The sequence below is a fragment of the Augochlora pura genome, chromosome 3 (genome assembly GCF_028453695.1).
Source record: "Augochlora pura isolate Apur16 chromosome 3, APUR_v2.2.1, whole genome shotgun sequence".
Classification (NCBI taxonomy): Eukaryota; Metazoa; Arthropoda; class Insecta; order Hymenoptera; family Halictidae; genus Augochlora; species Augochlora pura.
Window position 1 is genome coordinate 27,084,042 of NC_135774.1, and position 20,978 is coordinate 27,105,019.

At 44.6% G+C, this 20,978-nt stretch overlaps 1 protein-coding gene across 3 annotated transcripts in view; it reads right to left on the minus strand.

Moving 5' to 3' along the window:
- Positions 1-20,978, minus strand: part of LOC144467619 (uncharacterized) — a 101,851-nt gene that overhangs the window by 63,099 nt on the left and 17,774 nt on the right. For 2 of the 3 annotated variants that reach the window (XM_078176509.1, XM_078176506.1), the window contains exon 2: positions 8,911-8,986. The exons of the other annotated variant lie outside the window; for it this stretch is intronic. The gene's annotated coding sequence lies outside the window, so the exon portion shown is untranslated. The remainder of the gene's footprint in view (positions 1-8,910; positions 8,987-20,978) is intronic. 3 annotated transcript variants of the gene reach the window in all.

Sequence of the window (20,978 nt, forward strand, 5' to 3'; positions counted from 1 at the left end):
GGTTTAATGGCATCTCACGGTATTTCAATTCCGTCCTCGGGGATTGGCCGTTACGCGTGCAGGGACACGTAGAAGCGCGAGCGCCCGGTTTCGCACGCGTCCCGATGTCATTCGCTCGCGCGAATCGCCAAAGAGGTCAATGCCTCTCGCCGATTCGTGTTCATTCGCATACACACAGAGAGAAAGAGAGAGAGAGAGAGAGAGAGAGAGAGAGAGAGGCATCGCGCGGTGGAATCGCTTCCTCCGCTGCGTCGGGACGCTTCCGTCGCGACTGTATTGTTTCCCGCTCGCTGCTCGCCGATCGAACAAGACGAATTCCTCCGCGAAACGCGCGCTGGATGCACGCGGAAACCTGCCTCGTCAGGTGTCCCAATTAATCCAAGCCAGTACGATTGTTGTCGTGGGAGAATAAGCATTATACTTCAGCTCCTTTGTTAGTTTTGAGTTTAGTTCCCATTTTATTTTCTGATTATTTTGTTTTCTGATTATTTTATTTTCTGCTTATTTTAGCAGAAGCTCGCGAAATTCTGTTTTTACCCTTTTGCAAATTTTATTTTCTCTGCAACGATAATTGTCAAATTATTTAAATTCATAGTTTAGGTTAAAATATAAGCCATGAATGTGTTCTTAAAAAAATCTATACGTTTTACACAGCTTGTTTATTCATATTCTACTGTAATAATCTTGTGCATTAATATTTGATAAATTTTTCAAAGTGTCGAGCATGCTCTCTCTATTCTCATTCTATGACAATTATCTTCTATATTATCCTGTGATAAAACATGGTAAAATACCTCTTCAAATTCTACTAAATTGTCTATCTATATTCCACTAAAATAGTCTTCTAAACTCTCCAAAAATAAATATTTAAAATCGTTGAACAGAATAAAAGGGGCGTCGATTGATAAATTTCCCCGTAGCAGAGGGCGGCACACTTTCGGGCACAAATTCCCCGATAAGCCGCGCAGGACGAAGTAAACCGTACGGAAATCGATTATTGTCAAGATTAAAGTGCATTCTGATAATATGCAAGGCCGGGTGAATAAAACGCCGGGGAATCAATCAGCGCGCCTAATGCATATATTCCAGAGGCCCGAGAGGCGCATTCGCCGGTTGCCATTCGCGAGCGAGGCGTTCAAGAGAACCAATATACCGTAAAGTCGCCTGCACACGCGCGCGCACGAGCTGCATTCTACCGGCTGCATCCGTGTGTGTGTGTGTGTGTGTGCGCGCCGGGCGCGCGTGTTCGGTTCGTGCGGGGTTGCACGCTTGGTAGCCGAGCTCTCTCGAAATCCGGCCTTTGATCGAACGCACCTAAGATTTTGTTCGCTCAATCTCTGTAATTGCAATCTCGATTCGTGACTTCGCTTTTGATGCCGTTCAGACGCCGCGGCCGCGATTAGGCGAGGATCGAACGACTTCGCGCGCCCGCGACGCGCGGAGAAAGCGCGTCCGATGAGCGCTGCTTTTTACAAGAGACGCCGCAGCTAACGAAGTCGGAGATGTTTTATTGCCACGGTACGCTGGCCTGGGTTGTAATTGGGCGGGAAATATTTATGCAAATTCCGCGGGCGGAGATGTTGTTTTCCGAGAGCGCCGCAGCGAAAGAGAAACCGATTTCCTTTGTTCGGCCACGGGGCCCGGATGAAAAGTGAAACGCTGATTTTTATTGAACCACGAGCTTTTTCATGGTCCGTCGTCGGATGTTACTTAGATCTCTAGATATGATACGAATCTTGGCGAGCATTAATTTCAAATCACGACGGAGGAGAGAAAATAAATTTTTAACTCGATGAAAAACGTGATGCGAGTTTCGTCGACTCTTATCGACGTTATTTATCGCACTTCCATCAGCTGCGTACAATTCGCGCGAAGTTATAAACGCGTCGGTCGCGTTCAAACAAATTTCATTCATCGCGGAGCAATTGCCGGGACAACGCCGTTCATTTTGTCTGCCCCAATGAATCGAATAACTTATCGAATTTCGTAGAATTTAATTTTACACTGGTTGCCGCAGCGATTTACTACAGATGTTACGGATATTTATACAAATGCCGTTGCGAAGTTATCACCGCGCTCGAGAAAGAGAACGAGAGAGTATGAAAGAGTACGAAAGAGTATAAAAGAGTATAAAACAGTATGAAACAGTATAAAACAGTGTGAAAGAGTACGAAAGCGTACCAAAGAGGAAACTCGTACAATTTTATTCAACAATGATCCCGTATAATGCAACGTAACGCACATTTGCGTGAGCGTTATAGGGAGCCGTAATTTCCAATCGCGTCAAAGAAAAATGTCCTATGTGTTTTAGCGAACCCGTTAATGCTGCCCAATGGCGTATATCACCGTTTAAACCGTAACCTAATGGAAAGTCGCGCCGGCGTTATCCGCCGCATTTGTGCGCCGATACGTAATCGGAATCTCCATTGTTAAGCGAACTTTACGACTGCGTTTCGAGTCGTTTTCTTCGGCCGCTTTCCGTTCCATAACCTTGTTACTCAAAGCTCCATTTAATGTTAACCAATTCTGAAATCTCTCCCATTAAGCCGCACGCGCGCCGGCACGCCGACACACAGCAGGCCACCCGGCGGCAATTAAAGCAGACGATCGGACTCGCCTCGAACGAAAATCGTAATTACTCTGGCCAATCGGCGGGAATCGGCGACGCGGAAGTAGCTCGCCGTAGGCCATCGATCTCGGGACGCAAGGTCGTGGACCCGAATTATTAGAAAGCCTCGCCCGAAAATTGTTTGGCTGATTTGGCGTCGGGGATCTGAGATGTTTAGGTTGATATCGCGAAGTCCATGTCGTGAAGTCTATATTGCGAAGTCCATATTGCGAAGTCCACATCGCGAAGTTTATATCGTGAAGTTTATATTTTGAAGTCCATGTCACGAAGTTCATATTGCGAAGTCCATGTCGCGAAGTTCATATCGCGAAGTCCCTAAATCCATGTGGTGAAGTCCATATAGCAAAATCCATGTCGCGAAGTCCATGTTGCACAGTCCATATCGTGAAATCCATGTTTTGATTTCCATATCGCAAAATCCATGTCGCGAAGTCTATATTGCGAAATCCATGTCGTGAAGTCCATGTCACGAAGTTCATATTGCGAAGTCCATATCGCAAAATCCATATTACGAACTCCGTGTCGTAAAATCCATATCACAAAATCCATATCTCCAAATCCATATTACGAACTCCATGTCGTAAAATCCATATCACAAACTCGAAGTACATTTCCTCATAGAACAAAGAATACTATGCCGTCCGGAAAAACCCTGAATAGACCGATAGAGTGTAAACCTGCTTTTAATACGACTAATATTAATCGCAGGAGTGGCCAGTTATTTCTAGAACTCACGGAATAATTTAATCGATATTCACGGAATGCGTACGAATTTTTCCGTCTTAAAATATGTGGTAGAAACGATACGTGGTCTCAGAGCCGAAACCTGTTCGCTACGCGAGGAAAATCGTTGCTGCTAGAAACTTGTTGGATTGAAACGCGTGTTTTGAAGAAACGACTGTGGGAAAATTGGTGGAGTTAATATTGCACGTGGTTAAAGGTTCGCGAAAATTGTATCAAAGATAGAATAAAGAGCAAAGTTGGGTAAAACGTAATTTGATAAGTAATTAACGGTTATGACTGGTTAGTTAGTACAAATAATTTATAGTGATTCAAATAAAAATCAGCGTTCTAATAAAATACGTCACAGAAAAATACACTAACCAAATTCAGTCTTATTCCTCCATTTTAAATAAAATATATCAAGCACAAAGAAACTACCAAACATCAAAAATTACACTATAGATAAACAACTGCAGAAAAATCATTGAACTAATTATCAATAAATTAACACAGCACCAATTTACCAAATAACCCTATCTACACCAATCGACAAAACAAAAATCACCGCAGCTGAAAAAGAATGCACTCCAAACGCACCTGTAAAATCTCAATTCCCCCATGGAAATCCGTTTATCCGTGAAACTCCATTGTCACGATCTTACACAGATTGTCACTGAACACTTTAACAAAATATTCGAGACAACAATATCGAATAGTTTCGAATATATTTAGCCGGGTGATCGCACGTTTCACTTTAGCTCTCGGGACGATGGCACCGCGTCGCGACACGCTGGCCAGCGTTGCACACACTCGCGGGGACCTAGCGAGGCCCCCGCGGGGTCCACTCCGGGGCCCACTCCGGGGCATGGATTCCGTGCGCGCGGGGACCACGTACGGGGCAAAGTTCCGCTACGTGCCAGCACGCTCGCCTTCGGTTGCCGAAGAAACGCATAGCTCTTCGGGAGGAGCGAGCATAAACCATCCGGGACGACCCATTCGTTTGCTCGCGTCGAAGGCGACTCCGCGGCTCTGGTCTTGGCCCACCGAGGCCGATTTTCGGATCGTTCTTGTACGATCTTGTACTATTGTTCTAGCGACAGCTTCTATGAGTGATCGGCTGTCTAAACAGATTTATTATGCGAAATCGTTTCCATCGTATTTTTGCACTTTGAGAATGCTGCAGTACGGATCTGTGCTTAGAAGGAACAATGTGCTGCGAGTCATCACAATAAAATATTTATGGTGGAGAGAGTAGACATACGATCATAAAGGGTTAATTCTCCCTTGACAAAGAAGACAATTTCTGTTTCTTATATGTCTGAACTTTCAATTCTAGATTTTGATAACATAATGATTAAATTCTGCTGCGATTCGAACGAATCCAATTCGTATTTAATAGAATACACATAAAACCTTCATTAAATGTCTGATTCGTTGTTATACTGCAAAGGTTTAATGTTCCACCGATTAATGCTTTCGTATCAGCAGCGTTTCGAGTCGCACAATTTCTCCGAGTCCATAGAAATTTGTCTTCCCGCGTTGGATTTGTTCGACAGTTGTTGAAAACGTAATCGGCCGCGCGAATACGTCGCGTTCTTGCGTAAAACAAAACGCGCGCCGCGATGTATTATGGAAACAACGGCTTTGTTGGTATTATCATTACGTAGAATAACCGGACGGTCGAATATTACGGATATACGCAATGCTGCATAAGCTATGCAACTGTTCGACTACATATTTAATAATAACTATTACAATAATAGCGCCGCGCCGAGCCTTTCAATTGCAGCCCGGAGAGTTTCGTATCGTGCCGTACACGTATATATAAATTGCTCGGCGATATTGTTAATTATAATATAATCAAATCTCACGGCCTCGTTCGAAACTGGCCGACATAATTGCATTACGCGTTCGATGGAACGAACGACGCGGAAAACGAACCGGTAAGAATGTCGGAATTCGTCGTCTTTTGATAAGATATTTAAATAAAAAATCGGAAGAATTAATCAGGTTTTGCGTCGTGTATGTCTTTTAATATCTGTCGAATTTTATAGAAAGAAAATATATTTTATAATGTCACTATTGGAGAAAATATTTAGGAGATAATGTTTAAGTAGGCTAGGATGTATAGTTATTTGAGGTTAATATTAAAAGATTACAATTTTATAATAATATAGTTACTATTGAAATGAAAATGTTGAAGCTATAGTGTTCAATGTAGATAATCCAATACACGACTTTAAGCCAATTATTTCGAAGCCATTACTTTCCAAAATACACAATTTTAAGTCAATTATTTCGAAGCAATTCTCATGTGTTAATTGCTAAAAAAATCGTCTCGAAAAGACCAAGAACACTTTCCGATCGCCGAGGCATTTGCAACAGGATTTTCCACGCGCGCCTTAACGCTCATTAGCGAGGCAATTACAATGGTGCCGAAGGTAAGCACCGAATTATAGCAAGCACGTTGGCGATCATTGGCGCATACGATTCTAGAGCGTTTACGAGACCTCCGAGCGGCGAGAGCGGAGGGGAGGGGAGATGGGGCCCCCGATTCACGGACCTCGCGCGGTTATTCGAAACGGGTATAATGGCGGTAATAAAACGGAAACCGATTGCAGCCCGCGGCGGGCCGGATAGAGAGCAAACGAGCCAGAAGAAGAGCGTAACAGGTTGCTACTCATTAATAAATCCGGCTCCGCGCTCTCCGTGGCTCTCGCAACGAGCCGTGTTTTCCGCGGGGCGCGCGCGAGCCAGAAAAAAGAAACAATGTGCTCGAAAAGTCATTCTCCTACTTCCGCGGGATCCGCGGGCCGAGCCGAATAAATATTAATGGCGGGACCGTTTACCGCTAGATTCGCCAATAGAAGTTAACGAACACGACGAAAGGGGGAGTACCGTTCAACGCCACTCTCGTCCAGGAATCTGTGCCGAAGACTCCACGCTCTCCTAACTTCCGTTTCGTCGTTACGAACTTTCCTCGGAAACCGCCGCTCCTAATTGTTCCTCCGTATCTCTGCTTCTCTCTTTCTCTGTCTATCTGTCTATCTGGTTAACCGTCTCCCTCTCTCTCTTTTATTCTCCTCGCGAGTCCTCTCGATCGTGGCTCGATTAGAACTCCTCCACGCTAATTGCCTTCAATTACCGCTCCGAAAGCTGCCGCGAACCAATTCTTCTGATACAAATTCCAATACGACCGCCATTTTACCGTTCTCGAGCCCCTAACTTCCAAAAGCCGATTTCGATTAGAACAGTGTAGAACTATACAGTGTTCTCTAGTATAATTAACTTTCTTTATCATTTCTCGATAATTCTTTATAATTTAACTATGCTTACTTATCTAACTATACCTACTTATATAACTATAATTTACTTATCTAACTATACCTACTTATCTAACAATTCTTTACTTATGTAATTATACTCACTTATCTAATACTTATCGAACAATGTTTACTTTTGTATCTCCCTTCTGAATATAGTGTACTCTACACAGTGTTTTCTGTTTAATAACCCCTTGCACTACAGGAACGGAAGATCTACTAAATATTAATATTATTAATTTCTTTTAAATCGAAATCAGACTTAATTCTTCCGTTATCAAAGTTTAAAAATTAAAGTAAATAAAAATAACAGAAGAAACAAAAATTATTTGGTTTTATTAGGGAAAATATTAAGAACAAATAAGTGCTAATCAACGCAGCATGAAAGGAGTCGTAGTGCAAGGGGTTAATACGTCCCGTTCAACAATCCTAAAATTAATTACACTTGGTATTTTCATACGCAACCGTAATCGACTCGATTACCTTACATACCGGTGTTCAGATGAAACTCCGTGGCGACCATTGTAGGCCAGAAATGTGTCAAGAAGTAGACTGAGGCGGTTTAATGCGATCGGCATGCTAATCATCGAGCGCGCGATATACTCTTCCGCTATCGCCATAACGAGAATTTAATTGGCTTGTGGAAACAAATCAACCGGTAGTCGATCGGTCGCTTTATCCCTGTACTTATTTACACAGAAGCGGGTTGATACGTTCGGCTAGTTATCAGCAAAAGGAGAGTAGACCGAGAAAGCCGCTATCTAATACTGTTGAACACCAATTAAATCAACCTTTCTCATTTTTCTAAACACTGGTTTCTTGAGATCGTTCGCAGAGCCGAAAGTTTGCGTTTTAGAATCGAAGCGCTAGAGTTGAAATCTAGAGCTGAAATTGACGAAATGAATTCTAGAGACTGATAAGGGTGAAGTTTTTTAATTTTAGGACATCTTCTGGTATGAGACTATAGCGATGAATGCGTCGAGTGTATTGTTCCCCTGAATTCCCTCAAATGTTACGTTACTCCATCCGTGACGTCACGGTTGAGCAGTTGAGCACAGTAGGGTTAGAGCAGCGTAGCCCGATCGACTGCTCTCTGCCCGTGCTCTGCTGAACTGCTTATCCGTGACGTCACGGATGCAGTCGCGTCACATTCGAGGGAATCCACGGGAACGGTGGCCTTGCTGTTGAATGACTTTGTTATTAACCCTTTGCATTCAAAGCTATTTTAACCATAAATTTAAAATAATTTTTCTGGCGTACAATATTTTATTATTCATTCCATTTTATGGAAATCTATAGTGCATCCTAATAGAATAAATTTTCTAAAAAAAGAGCCAAACTAGGCTCATAATATAAATTTGAATAAAGAAATGCGCCCAAAAGAATCTTCCACAAATATTCGTACAATATCAGTCATCGTGAAAGAAAAATCAGAAAGCAGTCATTAAAGTGGTTCCAGCATTACTAAAAACGATCCTAAAAAAGGGAACGAGTCTCTTATTAGGCAGCTTTACCCTACTCGGCGGCGCGAACTAGTCCAAGACAATTAAAAGACACGGCAACGGATTCGCGCGCCCGTTCGTAACAATATGCAGCGAAACTAGGCTCCGCCATGAAACGGCGTCGCCGTTTTCCATGGGGGCGCGAATGGCGGCGCGGAACCAATGCTAATCACCGCCGCGCCGGTAATTCCCGCGAGCAGGCCGCGACTTAATTACCGACGACGAGAGAGAAAGAGAGAGAGAGAGAGAGAAAAGGAGAGGCAGGCACGGCCGCGTGAATTCGCTCGTAATAAGTGAAAGTGCCGGCACTCGGCGCGGCTTCTTTTGTGATGGAAGGCAAGGTCCCGTTCTCGGCATTGGCAATGGGCGCAGGTCGTCGGCGAATCGCGAGTTCTCCCGCCAGAAATGGATTATCTGCTCGCGTGCCTATCCCGTATCATCGACGGGATCGCTTATGAGAAAGCTTCATCGCGGTCGAACGGGGATGAGCCGCCGCTTTCACCCGAGCACTCCCGATGGGACGCCCACGCGATCCAAGCGTTAGGCGGGACGACTCGATACCGAAGATCCGCTAATTTTATTAGATACGCCGCACGAACGCTGTATTCCATCACCGAGCTGTTTTAAAAGCGAAGCTAATTTTCTCGGCGGGATAAAAAGGAGACGCGAAAAAGTTGCCGGTTCTCTTGATCGTTTTTGTTGGTTCGTGTTTGAAGAGGATGTTTCTACTTACAGCTGCAGAGAGAATGAAGAGGAGCCGATGATTGGGGTGAACCTGGGGACTCGAACGACGATTCCGGGTTTGATATCTGCGACAAGAAACAAGAGGATTATGTAAAAATTATTTTTACTATGCGAGGAAACTATTTCTATTTATTATAATCTTTTAATACGAAATTGGCTGTACGTTTGTATTTTTGAAAGGAATAATTGTTATGGTGTATGCAACCTGTCATATTATGTAACTAATATATCTAACTATATATAACTAACATATAATTAATAGTTGCATAGATCACTCTACGTTATTTAGAGGACTATAATTATGCCAATAGTAAGCTGCTCAAGCTAGAAGAAAGCTGTCCTGGAAAATATATCCAATAAATTCTTCGAATAAAATTCTATTCCCATAATACATCGAATAAATCCTTCGAATAAAATCGTATAATATATCGACTAAAATCTTGGAATAAAATCTTGGAATAAAATCTTCCTATAAAATCTTCGTATAATATTTTCGACAAAATTCATCGAATAAAATCTTCGTATAACATTTCGACTAAAATCTCCGTACAACGCATCGAATAAAATCCTCCACCAGAAATATTTCGAGCAGACTCTTCGACTAAAATACGGGCAACATTGGTAGCAGGGTTGCGCGGACTAAGGACTTTGCGAATATATATACTCGAAGGGGCAAGATCCGTAAAATTATACAAAAACCGTGAAAAGAGAGGGTCCGCGCGGCGTCTAAAAGAGGAAGCAATCTCCATTCCGCGGATCCTGTTCTTTGGGCGAGGATGCTCGAAAAAGCTTGGAATTCCGTGGAAACGCGTCTTTCTCGGAGCATTTTTGCGCAACGCCGCGTTTCCTTTCGCGACCGAACGCCCCCGCGTTCCACATAGTTTTTCCAGTGCCATTCCGCGCACCCCACGCTCTCGCGATGCTAATTTCCCCGAGGCACGGCGTGGCATCGCATGGAAAGTGGCCGAAGAAGTAGAAGAAGAAGAAGAGGACGACGCGCAGCGGAGGTGGCGGAGGAGGAGGAGGAGGACGCGCGAGCGAGAGAATTCCATCGCGCTGGTTCTCGCACGCGAACCGCTCGTCGACACGCGTGCAGATCGCCATCGCGGACACTTTCTAACCCGTCGATTTGCTCAAGGTTAATACGTGAACGTCGAACCCGTTTCCAGCTTCTAGGCCGACGACAGTCGGCGCGTCGTTCGGAGCGGATCTCTCGGCCGCGACGCTTTCGGGACTAATGGGCGAACGGGCCCCGCCGGTCATTCCTTCCCCCCTTATTTGCATCGAAAAATTGAATCCGACGGGGGATCGCGTGCATACAGAGTGGTTAGTCTACCCGGGCTATTGGTCCTGGAATTGCCGCTGCAACCGTGCAGAATGCAACGGGATATGCGCTCGGGTCTAAGCTGCATCTAGGGAGTGCCTTTTAAAAAACAAAGGGTGCCCCCCTTCGTGCATGGCAATAGGCGATTTTGCATTTGTAGACTGTTTGGGATCGGCCGATGCCGATGCAGTGGCATTGTGACCTGGAATTTCTATATGGTGTATGGAACATTTAATTCTCGAATGAAACGTTTTCGAGAACATTTTAAGGATCAGCCCTTAAAAATGGCACTAGAAATTATTTCTACAGTAAATTAATAATGCTCACTTTGCTATAAAAGTATCGCGATCTTATTGTATCTGACATCATCGTAGTTGGTAAATTTAAAATAATGTTGACGAATAATTTAACCCTTTGCCGTGCCTAATCTCTACATCTGAACGTTCTGAAACGCTGACAATGATAAAAATACTGAACACTGTTCTAAGTAAATTATTTTATGCAAAAATGTATTAAAAATCGAGTAAAAATATAATTTCAACTCTGACTCTTGTAGTTTAATTTTTATAATTTTTTCCACGCTAGACGCGTCATTCAGCCTTGATAAATTTAAATGTCCATTTTCAAAAACGTGACCGTCCCAGCAGCGAGCTTTTAAATGGAAGCAGCAAAGGGTTAATGCAAAATAGCCATTACCCAGCTCGCGGAAGAACGAAGGGACGTGCTCAAAAAAACGCCAAGCCCGAAAAAAATAGTCAAATGAAAAATCGGCGCAGAGGGTTGAACGCGCGAACTGACACGTGTAACAGGATTAAGATTAATATTTGCAGAAACACCATTACCTGGCTCGGAAACACGGCGGAACGCCGGAGGAATGTCACGTGTGGGTGACGCGTATGAACGAGCGACTATAAAAAAGGCACGGAATAATATTTACGCCAAGTACCATTATGCTAGCTTGGTAAAAAAAGATCAAGAGAGACGCGCTCGAGGATCGTCGAAGCGGCGGAGGGGGGAGGCTTATATTCATCCGCCGAGGGCTGTAATCAAAGTCAGAATAATATTTAGGGGAAGTGCCATTAGCTGACGTGGGCAAAAGATCAAGTGGAATGAATAACTCGGAGAATGTCAAGCGTGGCGGATGAGCTGTGGTTTAATGCACGGGGAGGGACACGACCGTAGGCGTATTCGGAACAATATTTCGAAAAGTACCATCGTCTCGCTCGGCGGGGGTGGTTGCTATAACCTGGCCGGAACGTTCGCGAAATGTCAAGTGTTTAGCGGTGATCAGGATTTCAACGAAACTGAAAATTCTATTCGTGAAAGCGCCCTCGCCGGTGCACGGCAATCGTGGAGATCGAACGCACCAATAAATTTCTACAAAAGGGATAACATTCGGCGAAATTTCCGTTAGCTGGTCGGAAGAGAACACCGTGGACAGGAACGAACGTGTACGAAAAAGATTTTTCCAAAGTAATATTTGGAAAAGTGCCATTACGCGGCTAGAAGAAGGAAGAGGAGGAGTACCGCGGGTAAGCTACTCGTACAGAATGTCAAGAAACAAGGATCAAAAGGATGAACCTCTACATAAAACACTCGGAATACGTTTGGAGACGTGGCATTAAGCCAGAACAAAGACACGGCAAAATGCTCGTGGAACATCAGGGGCCCCCCTACCCGAGAAACAAGGATGGGAGCGATGGTGCACGGTCGGAGACGATTCCAGGACGAAATTGAAAAGAGTGGCGTTCTCCGGGCGAAGGGGCAGGACGAGGCTGGAACGTGAATCGCGGACGTGTCAGGAAGGAAATTCGATTCGCTTCCGTCACGTCGAGATTCGGATTAGCAGCCGGGAGAGACAATGGCCGCGGTGAATGTCGGTCGATCGACGTGACCTTTGAGCCGCTGACATTTTAACCCTAAGAAGACGGTGGAGCCTGGCGGGTGGCCGGCGGGAAAGGGGACCGACGGCTCGTGACGTACGATCGGTGAAATCGAACCGGAGTACGTCGACGAGCTTGCGGATTGATTGACCTTTCTACCAGGAGAGAGAGAGAGAGAGGGAGAGAGAGAGAGCTTTCGCCTCGGCGGACCGTATTACCGCGCCCCGTTTCGTGTTCCATGAAAGTCAATGCTGCCCGATTTAGAGGCGAGGGCACGCTCCTCTCGGCGATCCTCTCGGCTGCGCTCTTCGGCCGGGCTCCTATATTTAAACGCGAGGATCATCTTTACGAGGCTTCTCGGCCGCAATAAACGCTCGCCGGATCGCGGGACTGTTTAAAATTCCGCGCCGGCACCGGCGTCTAATTAACGCGCTCGCGGCCTCTCGTCCCGAAGCGTTACGCGGACAATCGATTCGCCGGCGGGTGTTTTCAGTGTCGGGACACACCGGGGCCCATTGTGCCGAGAGGAGACCGCCGCGAAACCGGCGACCCTGAGAAAAGTCTTGCGCGGCCCGGACCGCGCTCGCGAGAAAACCCGGCCTCTCCTGCGGCGGCTCCATTGTTCCACGGGTTTTTCTATCGAACCGTTTTTCACCTCCGCTTCTCCTTACGGCTAGGTAAATTATCCATTCATTCGCGGGGACGCATGTAGGTCAGCCGAGTGGACGGGCTCTCGCCGAGCGTAAAGTGCAAGCTTCTCTTTGTCCGGGAAAGTTTCTTAGCAATTTGCTCGGCCGTGTTCTCCACCCCGCGGGAGAAGGACCGATGAATATTAATCGAATCGAACGCCGGGGATCAACGCGGATCGCTTAATCCCGCGGGGAAAGCTGCCGCGTGGCGTGCATCGTCGAAAATTATTGCACGATTCCCGTGGAAAGCGCGGATCGCGCGCGTGCGACCGGACGTTTCGAGGATTCGACGCGATTGCAACAGCTTAGTCCTGTCTTTGGAACGTCTAACATGTCTCCTGACTCGATCGCAACGTTTCGTGGCTTGTCTTTCCACACGGGAAACTTCTTCGACTTGGATCTCGAACAAAACATCCTTCTTCGGTCGCGAGCAAAACATCCGACAGTTCCTTTTAGTTCGAAATTAGAGTGTCTTCTTGTGGATCGATGGCGGTTTTTAGCTATCGGCGGACGTTGCTCCGCTGGGAAACGACGATGATTTAATGATCGTGGGTGCTATGGAGAGTCTAGGAGGGGTGACGTCGTTATTATTTCAGCGCTAATTAACTCGTCGTCTACCTCTTCTAGTTTCCTTTCCTGTATTTCTTCTATTCTGTTGTATTTCCCTGCAGGTGTTCTTATTTCTTCTATTTCCTTACAGGTGTTCTTATTTCCGCTGCTACTGTCTGACCTCTTAGTCACTTACTTAAATACGTTGAAAATACTGTAACAGTATTATTAAATTCTGCTACTTTTTAATTTTATACTTCAGTTACTTGTTTCTCTCGTAAATATATAAAAGTCGCTTTTAACTCTTTTATTATTATGTTATTTACTGACATTACTTTCACGTCGCCTGTATTACAAAAGGTTGTCCAAATACGACTACAAAATAAATTATTCTTATAATTATTATCATTATTTCAGCTGACTATTAAGCTTGATTTAATATAATCATAACAAGTCAACGCGTCAAATAATAATATTTTTCAGAAGGTAGGCTTTGGATAAAAATTCTCTTGACACCGATCAAGGTGATAAACGCGACAGAAATTTCGCTCGAAGTGCCAAAAAGCTTGATCACCGTGTCCCGAAGCCTCTCGATCCGAGGATCTCGCAGGAACGGGGTGGCGGAAAGTCGTCGATGCGCGGCAAAACCTGGCTCGTTAATCTCGTTCGTCGCGTATCCACGTCCGGGGGTTATTTCGAGCGGAAGTGCACCGCGGCTCTAAGCCTCCGCTCGCCGGAGCCACTCCGAAAGAAGATGCAGCGCCTCTAAATTTAACCGGTTGCGTCTGGCGGCGCAGCCGCTCGCAGACGGGACCCGTCTCCCGCCCCGTCTCTCGGCGGCGGCTCTCCTAAACAAAACAACCATAAACCACTCGGAACGAATGAACGAACGCCCGCGAAAGGGGCGGAGGAGGAGGAGGTGGAGGGAAGCTAATGGAGACGCATCGGCGTCGAAGGACACCGATCGGCACGCGTCGCCCGCTAAATTTAGCCGGATTTCCCGGCGGCCGTGGAAATTATGCGACGAGCTACAACTCCTGATTTGTGCCCGCCCCGGGTAAATATACTCCGTGTGAAATTAAGTGCGCGTTAACGGAGGGCCGCGCCGCGGACCGTTTGTTTTTCTTGTCGGAATAAAAATCAAGTGTTCCCGGAAAAGTTCGAAGACGGGGGCGGTGTTTTTCCGGCGTAAACGCTCGCCGCGACGAGACGGAAACTTTCTGATTTCGCCGATTTTCTGTGGGGGTAACGCTGTTGCCGCGAAGTTTGGGGAACGTCGGGTGGCCTGATTAAAGGCAAGCTGGGTGTAGTTAACCCTTGGCACTCGAAGCGATTTCAACTGCAAATCTGAAATGATTATTCTGGCTTTCAGTATTTCCATTTTATATAAGAAAATTCATTCTATGCAGATGAAATTGAATCTTGCGATTCATATAACAGTTGACACCTTTAAAAATTTTTAATTCTATGCTTTGTCGATATCTATTAAAAATAATTTTGGACCGTGTTACAATAACCGCCGCAAAGTCGCCACTCGAGTGCATAGGGTTAATATCCTTAATAAAAGGGCACGATGTTTTCTTGTTCGAAGGTTGGTAATTTGGAAGACTATGATCAGTATGGTTCTGGATTTGTGGGAATCTTTGTATGGCTGATAAAAGCAGACTGAATCTACTTAAAATTATTAACACTTAACCAATCAAATAGGCAGGTCTCCTTTTTTTAAATTAAATCGTTTGATGACCGAATAGAGAAATTTAATTAAGGGAAATTATCAGAAGGATCTGTCTGTATCCTAACAGAATATTCGAAGACAGGCAGCACGAATGCGTTACACCAGCAGTTCTTAGGAAAATCGCGGAAACATATCGATTACGTCGGAATGCGAGCTTTTCTTGCGATTTATCTCCAGTTCATCGGCTGCGCGGTGGAGGAAGACAAGGCTAGGTCTCGAAACAACAAGAAAAGGAAAGGCTGTGTTGCAGGCGGAGACAGGCTCGATACAGGCGACTTCCTGCGTCCGCGAGACACGGGAACGGATTATGGCAACATGCTATCTCTCGCGGCGACCATAAATCATATTCGCGTTCGCCGCGGGAACAGATGCGTCGACTCGGTTGCGAAACGTCGGATGCACTATGCTTCGATGCGTCGTCGGTTTCGTCACTCGAATCTCCATCGCGATCTAAGTCTTATATGCATCGACGAAACAAAGAGCTTTTTCTAAACGCACTCCCACCGTGCGCGTCGACTACGACGCGTCCACTTCCGAAATTCCGGAAACAGTGATTCTTTGAAAATGATTACGCGAGTCGTAAATCATCTGTGACCGAAGCGATATTTTTTACGGATATTTACAAGAAGCGATGATTTCGATGGCTATTCTTTGATAAATTGATTTAATTAGAAATTATTTTGCAATATCTTTGAATTATTCGAATTCGGTTTCTATGCATTTATTACTTTTATTATTATAAAATAGCAGACTTGATAAAATAAATTCAGAGCATTATTGTTTCAATTTTAGTTTATTAAAATGATTGAATGAAGGATTCTTGTGCTTGTCCTTTTCACCCTGCATTTGCTGCGGCAATTTTTACTTTGTATAAAAATCCACACTCCAAGAATTATATTACAATTATATTATACATATTTAACTTTCTCCACACTTTTATTAAATATAATAATTTTATAAAATGTATAACCTAATAAAGAATATATCCACGCGTATATCCTTCTTAATGAGTCTACTGTCTTTATCGACTACACTTGTTACGTAGAGTACTCGTTGAAAACAACTAACTGCATTGACAAAGACATTATATAAGCGCATTATAATAAAAATGGCGAACGGTCTAAAGAATCGCGTCGCGGTTACAGAGCAGCCACGCGTCGGTTACTTTCAGGGTTCGGTAAGCTGAACGTTAAAAAGCCGATCGAGGAAAAAGTCCTTTCGGAATGTCCGCTCCGGTCTATCCAGCGATTATGTGCGCCAGGATACCAATCGGCGTTCCGAGTGTTTATGCTCCGTTTCGCCTAATTGCGCCCGCGATACCGGGGTATACCGTTAATCACGTCGGGGGACCGCACGTAAGCGCGTCGGAAAAGGAAAAGAGAAAAGGACACGGCGACGGCTGCCACGCGCGAAGGACGTCTAGACATTTTCCGCTCCCTGCGGCCTCGACTCTGCCTCGCCTCGGCAATCCTAACCTTAAAACACCTGATCCGTTCGGGAGAAAAAAAATCGTTCGCGGAGTCGCGTTTCCTATCGGCGCGACGGCGGTCCGCGCTTTAGGACTTCCGTCCTTGTAAAACCATCCGACCCGGTTGTTTAATTATTAGGTAAGAAATTATTTGGTAAAAAATTATTTGGTAAGAAATGAACCCACGGTGCAGTAGTTTGTAATGGATCTTATTTCGATTAAAAAAACTTATTCCGATTTGCGATACGTCGATTTAAAGATACATAGTTTGGAAACCGACATGATTTTCCTGCCAACCTAATAAAAGGTTCGTCGAGCGACGCGGGGCCGGCGCTGCCGCTAAAACCCGGCTCTAAAGTAAAACAGCTGAACTTGGTAGCTAATTTGGTCAGCCAAGATAGAAAGTTGAAGCAGGTAGTCGGGCAGGATCGCTTCTGGTAGCTAATTTAACCATCTGATTCTGGAAACCGTGCGGCTGAACTTGTCGGCTAGAAAGCTAAATGAAGTAGCCGGGTACAATGACTACGTTAGGCAGCTAATTTAAACAATTAAGCTAAGTAGATACACGCTGCCGGCCAAAAGTTCGGGCACGCTTACCGTTTTAGAGAACACCACCGTCGAGACTTTCTTCGCGGGTTTAATACGAATTTCTTATTCCGCGACCCTTTTATACGCGCGCCAGCGCCGAGAGCTGCTCTAAAGTTTAAACAAGAAAATATTGCATTCGGGGATTCTGTAGAGCATTAGTAGAGCATCTAGTCGTCGAAATAATCGCGATTTTAGATGGAATACTTTTCTTTTGTTTCAGCAGGTAAGGAAATTATTGTGGATATTATTGTTTATAATTTTTTATTATAGTTTATTGTGTAATGTTTACCGAAATTTGCTTCAAATAAATATATTATATTATAATAATCGACTTTCATTATTTGAAAGACTTTCATTATTTAACAATTACAGATAAAATAATCTGTAAAAGAAGACAGCCTGAAAAATTCTATATCAGTGTTTATTGACTCTAAAGATCAGAATTTCTTCAAGACAGTCATCCATGCATTAAAATCTCCTTAGAGAAAGTCTATCGAAGCAAATTGCGTTTATTTAGATTAACTAAACAGCTTATGAATAAACATATGCAGCTTTATGTAATCGCTTCAAAATCCGACGTATTATATGCACCAACCAGATGCAATAATCGCGTTCAGAGCTCGGTATACCTAGCGTTAACTGACCGCCATTAGCCCCCCCTAATATTAATCACTCCTGAAAACAAATCAAAGTGATCGCAATTGGCCGGCTCGCAGGAACCGGCTCCAGTACCCTAGTGAGCGAAACAGCAGGTATCCGGCGAGTCATCGGCCTGCCGGAGGAAAACGCGTCTTTGGCTCTCGGATACCGATCGACTATTCAATTAACCGGCCAAACTCGAGCCGCGAGCATCTCCGAGAGGCGATGCTATCTTGCGCGTGGCATCTTCGACTGACGCGCGGGTGCGCATCTGTCCGACGAATTTACGCTTGCAACAGCCGGATGGCAGCGTCGGCGACGGTGGCACGTCGCATTCCAGGACCCTCGCATTTAGCGATCGATGCACTCGCCGCGGGACCGTTAAACGTCACAAATGAAGTGCATCGGTGCGGTCGCGTGAATCCCGCACGCGAAACACCGTTCGCCGTGCCGTTATCGCGGGCATTACCGTCGTTCAGGGGAACCGGCCCGAGTGTCGGGGAACGGGCCCGAGGGCCCCCGGGCGCCTCCGGTGGTGCACACAAGACCGCTCTCGCGCGCGCGCACGTCCGCGTCCGACGTTTCCTAAGGCCTCCGAGAAGACGATTCCCTCCTTAACCGGCCGCGCCGCGTCGCGCCGTAAACTTTTACGAGCCGCGCGGCGCAGTCCAAGTCGTTTGGTACCGTGTGCACGCGCGCGCGTCTCTCGCACTCTCGAAATAGTCTGAGCGATCGACGGGCCGTTTCCTTCCCGTAGCGAACGCGCGCGCGTCCCATTCTTCCGCACCGGATGTCGGTGTGCCGTCCCTCCCCCGACCCATTCACTCGTATTGTACGAACGAAACGTTCACCCCGGACCCCCGGGCGAGAGAGTGCATGCACGCGGCCGTGACGCGACCGGCATACGTACGCGACCATAATCGAGAGAGCCGGTGCAACGACGGAGCGCATCGCGACGCGTACACCGTCGCCGGCCGACGAGAGAGGATGCGTCGTCGGCCGGCGTCCGTGCCTCGCTCCGCTCGCTGGAATTATATCCTCGGAAAGGCGAACGATCTTCTGGGACCCGTTACCGGGGCCCCATCCTGGACGGTCGTCTTTGTTTGCGCAACGTTTTGTTGAACAAAGAGAGCAAAGCGGAATTTACTTAACCGCGCGCGGTCTGCTTTTATTCCACACGCAGTTGTGCCAGGATCTCACGCATAATCCGCTGTGTATGAACGTTGCCGTGTTTTCCGCGTAAGAGTAACCCGCGTTTGTTTATTCGGTACTCATTAACCCCTATTTTTTATGGCGCGCCGTTGCGGTAGTCGTCGAGATGAATTCAACGACCTCTGATTTGTTAAATCACCATAAATGAAAAATCTGTGATGATTTTAAATCGAGCAGGAAATATTGTAATTTTGCTTCTTTGTAATAATAATATTTATGACATAGTATCATCTACGACTTTAAACGCTTAAAAACAAATTGCCTTGAGAGATAAAGAGGTCATGAATAGTAATAGCCTTCAACTCAACAAAGTTATAATTCTATATTTCTTTATATCAGCAGAAATAGTGGAGACATTCCAATATGCAGGATATAATGAACACCCTGTATACATGCAACCTTATGATTAGTTAGTAAATAAGTTCTACTTATTAGTGGTAACGCGTGAGATTAAGTAGTATGTATCCGACTGCTGAGTAACCAGTTGTAAGTAGTGTAATCAATTAAGTAGCGTTGTTCATTTGTTGTACTGACGCGTGCCTTTGCATGTGGCGTATTATACCGGAGTTAGGCTAACTTTATGACTACTGCATACGTATGTACTCATGCTGACTGTATCTGATAGATGCAACTCTATGCATATTTTATTTTTAGATCGTGAGCTAGTCCAAGACTAGAATCTTTATTAAAGACACGTATATAATCGGAAGAAAGAAATATATACATGGATAAATCGGAAGAAAATGCAATTTAATTCCTTGTAATTATTTTTGTGCATTGACTATAAAGAGGTTATGTTCTTTTCTATAAATATTATATATGACTCTTATATCCTTTTTTATAAGTGTTATATTCTTTTCTATAAATATTATCTATAAATGTCATATTCTTTTTCTATAAGTGTTATATTATTTTCTATAAATATCTATAAAATACCGAATGCAGAAAATCTTAAATTATTATTTGAAATTTTACACACACCCTGGTTAAAGTAGATCCAAGAATTTAGTATTATAACAGCCATTACTATAACAGCTTTTCTTCGATTTATCACTTTTCCTCGATCTCGCATCCTCCCATAAACGAATTATTAAAAAATTTTACTGCATCCCTCGCGAATTGTAAAAAATCTTCTTGAACATCGCGAAGCTGCAAAATCAGTCGCATAATTTTATTGAAACAGTGCGTAACCGAACGAAGTTCGCAGCGATCGTTCTGATCCATTTATTTACAAAATGATCCGTGTTACACAAGGTTCACACACGTTGCTCGCGTATTTACGGTCTTTACACCGGCATGATTTTTATGGTTCTCCTAAGACACCCGAGTGCAATAAAGACACGATTACGACGACCATGAACGCTGCGCAAGGCTACGAAATCACAAGCATGAACGTAACTGCGATTCATTACAATGGAATATCTGCTGTTTTCTTTTTCAGTCTAAATGGTGACTCATTTTCCTGGTGCTTCTGACTAATCACGTCGTCGGGGACCATTCAGCTCGCGCGAGTCGCATAATCAAGAGCGGCGCGGATGCGTATGTTAGCGTTCTATTGTTTACGGTTTATTTAGGAAGCGGAAAATAATAACCGCGGCCATTAGAACTGGAATAGTACGTTAAACTAGTAAGACATTAAGACCTAATTAAAAGAAAATTGCAGGAAAGAATGCAATTAACGCCGTGTTTTATTTCGACGACTAGAAAGCGGATTCTAGCGAGCTGTAAATCGGGGTGGAAACACCATAAGAATTTTAGAAGATTTAAGAAGAAACCCTGATGCAAACATATGTAAATATATATATTTATCGAATTGATGAGGCACCACTGAAATGGGTATAAACTATACAGTTAAAATGGCTTTCAGTGCCGAGGGTTAATATTAAATTGATATTCATTAGCTAAGCCCTTCTCTCATTAATGTAATACAAATAGTTATATTTCGTAGAAATTTTTAAATTTTTCACCCT